Raw genomic sequence first — 3,513 nt, 5'->3', positions numbered from 1 at the left:
CGAACTATATCTCCGAGTCTTACGACGAATTCGGGAATATCGTGCTGCAAACAATCTCCCTCCTGTCGAACTTCCTGATCTCAAAAATCTTCTTCCTTCGCCGATACCCGAGATGGCAGAACCAGCTCGTGCTCTTCGAGATTACGCCGCTCCATCGCAAGATGAGCCGCATTCGAGTATTGCTCCACCCGCAATCGAAGCAAACAACTTTGAACTTAAACCTTCACTGTTGCAGGCAGTGCAACAGAACCAATTCTCTGGAAATCCTACCGAGGATCCAAACCTTCATTTATCCGTATTTGTCCAATACGCTGATACTGTTAAAGCTAACGGTGTCACTTCAGAGGCAATTCGACTTCGTCTTTTTCCTTTCTCGTTAAGAGATAGCGCTAGAAGATGGCTTCAATCTCTTCCTTCCAACTTAGTTACCACATGGAACGAGTTGAAGAAAGTTTTTCTTGTCTGATATTTTCCGCCGAGCAAAACAGCTATGTTAAGAGCCCAGATAAATGGATTTAAACAGAAAGATAACGAGTCTCTCTTCGAAGCATGGGAAAGATACAAAGACATGATGAGACTTTGTCCACACCATGGTTTAGAAGACTGGTTAGTAATTCATACCTTCTATAATGGTCTCCTGTACAACACGAGGTTAACAATAGACGCCGCCGCAGGTGGTGCACTAATGAACTAACCTTATGCTGATGCTTACCAACTTATCGAAAGCATGGCTCAAAACCACTATCAGTGGGGAAGCGAACGAACAATGGTAGAAAAACCTCAAACGAAAACTGGCATGTACGAGATAAGTAACCTTGATCATGTTAATGCAAAAGTGGATGCTCTGGTCCAGAAAATTGAAAGTTTAAATGTATCACCTCCAGCCACCGTGGTTGCCATAACTCAGAATTGCGAAGTCTGTGGAATCCAAGGTCACACTCCTGCAGATTGTCAACTCCTAACAGGAATCCAAGCGGAGCAAGTAAACTATGCTCAAGGAAGCCCCTACTCGCATACCTATAACTCAAATTGGAAGAATCATCCCAATTTTTCATATAAGAGTGATAATGCTTTATACGCACCTGGACAATCTCCAAATCAAGCCCCAACTATACCTCCAGGATATCAAAAGCTGATCCCATCTACACCTAACAATAACGCCCCTAGGAAATCCAACTTGGAAATCATGATGGAAAACTTTATAGCTTCTCAACAGCAAACCAATAAAGATTTCTTAAACCAGAATGTACACACTGGCGAACAAATTAAACAACTAGCAAGTAAAGTAGATGCCCTGGCTACCCATAACAAAATGCTGGAAACGCAAATATCACAAGTAGCTCAACAACAAGCGCCTACTGCTGCCCCAACTGGTACATTTCCTGGCCAACCCCAACCTAACCCAAGAAGCCACGCTCATGCAATTATACTGAGAAGTGGAACGGAAGTGGAAGGACCGTCTGACCCAAGGATAGAAAACCAAAACTCTAAAAAGTCAACTGAGGAGGAAAGTGAACCTAAGGAAAAGGAAGAGAGTAATAAGGAAACCGTAGAAAAGAAGGAACCTTATGTACCTCCACCACCTTATAAACCACCTATCCCTTACCCTCAAAGGCTTATTAAAACCAAAGATGCGGGCCAATTCAAAAAACTTGTTGATCTACTAAAACAATTAAACGTCACAATTCCGTTTACAGAAGCTATTACGCAAATTCCCTCATATGCCAAGTTCTTAAAAGAAATTCTTTCTAATAAAAGGAAACTTGAAGATAGCGAAACCGTTACACTCACCGCTGAATGTAGCGCTATAATCCAGAATATGCCTCCTAAACTTAAAGACCCAGGTAGTTTCTCTATACCCTGTCACATAGGAAAATTTGTCATTGACAAAGCCTTATGCGATTTAGGAGTCGGTATTAGTGTTATGCCTTTATCCATATGCAAGAGACTTGAAATGGGAGAATTAAGACCAACTAAAATGTCTGTGCAACTAGCAGATCGTTCCGTTAAATATCCTGTAGGAATTCTTGAAAACGTTCCAGTGCGCATAGGTCAATTCTACATTCCAACTGATTTTATAATTATGGATATTAGAGAAGATGAAGTTACACCCATTATACTGGGAAGACCGTTCTTAGCAACGGCCGGTGCAATCATAGACGTAAACACAAGGACGACTCACTTTCGAAGTAGGAGAAGAGAAAATTGAGTTCATTCTTTCCCAATTTTGAAAGCACCTGCAATAGAAGATACATGTTACTTCATGGATATCATCGATGAATGCATAAAAGAAACAGAGTTAGAAAAAGACACATCATCTGACTATCTTGTAGAAGACAAACTTAACCAATGTTTAGCAATAACACCGGACCCTACGCAATGCCTTAAGAAACCAACCCTAGACCTGAAAACACTTCCCAAAAATCTGAGATATGAATTCCTAGACTTAGAACTTGAACGACCAGTGATAGTTAATGCTGACCTAGGAAGACTCGAAACAGAAAAACTCCTGCATATCTTGAGAAAATATCCAACTGCACTAGGATACAACATCACCGATCTTAAAGGAATAAGTCCTTCTATTTGTATGCACCACATCATGCTAGAAGAAGACTGTAAAACTTCTAGGGAACACCAGAGGAGACTAAACCCGATCCTGAGTGAGGTAATGAAGAAGGAAATAACCAAGTTATTAGAGGCAGGTATCATATATCCTATATCTGATAGCAAATGGGTTAGTCCTGTACACGTAGTACCAAAGAAAGGAGGTGTAACAGTCATTGAAAATGAAAAAGGAGAAACTATAACCAAACGAATCGAATCGGGATGGAGAATGTGCATTGACTATAGGAAACTAAACAAAGCAACCCGAAAAGATCATTTCCCTTTACCATTCATTGACCAGATGTTAGAACGATTAGCAAAACATTCTCATTTCTGCTATCTAGACGGTTACTCAGGCTTCTTTCAAATACCAATTCACCCTGATGACCAAGAAAAGACAACGTTCACGTGTCCTTTTGGTACCTTCGCTTATAGACGAATGCCGTTTGGCTTGTGTAATGCTCCCGCAACCTTCCAAAGGTGCATGATGGAAATATTCGCTGATTTTCTAGAAAACATCATGGAAGTATTTATGGATGACTTTTCCGTATGCGGACAAAGCTTTGAAGAATGCCTTGAAAACCTAGAAAGAGTTCTAGAGCGATGTGTAAAAGTAAACCTAGTACTTAATTGGGAAAAATGTCACTTTATGGTACAAGAAGGAATTGTTTTAGGACACATCATCTCGAACAGAGGAATTGAAGTAGACAAAGCCAAAATAGAGGTAATCGAAAACCTTCAACCCCCGAAAACTGTGAGAGAAGTACGAAGCTTCTTAGGACATGCCGGTTTTTATCGACGATTCATTAAAGACTTCTCTAAAATAACTAAACCTTTAACCGGGCTATTAATGAAGGATGCTGAATTCATATTCGACAATAAATGTTTAGAAGCATTTCAAACGCTTAA

At 40.3% G+C, this 3,513-nt stretch overlaps 1 non-coding gene across 1 annotated transcript; it reads right to left on the bottom strand.

The window, feature by feature from the left end:
• Positions 1-490: 490 nt before the first annotated feature.
• On the bottom strand, positions 491-597 carry LOC127125097 (small nucleolar RNA R71). The gene has a single exon (XR_007804558.1). It is a non-coding gene; the product is annotated as a small nucleolar RNA R71 (small nucleolar RNA).
• Positions 598-3,513: the final 2,916 nt, after the last annotated feature.

This window comes from Lathyrus oleraceus, chromosome 2 (assembly GCF_024323335.1).
Source record: "Lathyrus oleraceus cultivar Zhongwan6 chromosome 2, CAAS_Psat_ZW6_1.0, whole genome shotgun sequence".
NCBI classification, from domain to species: Eukaryota; Viridiplantae; Streptophyta; class Magnoliopsida; order Fabales; family Fabaceae; genus Lathyrus; species Lathyrus oleraceus.
This window is presented reverse-complemented; position numbering and strand designations above follow the sequence as displayed.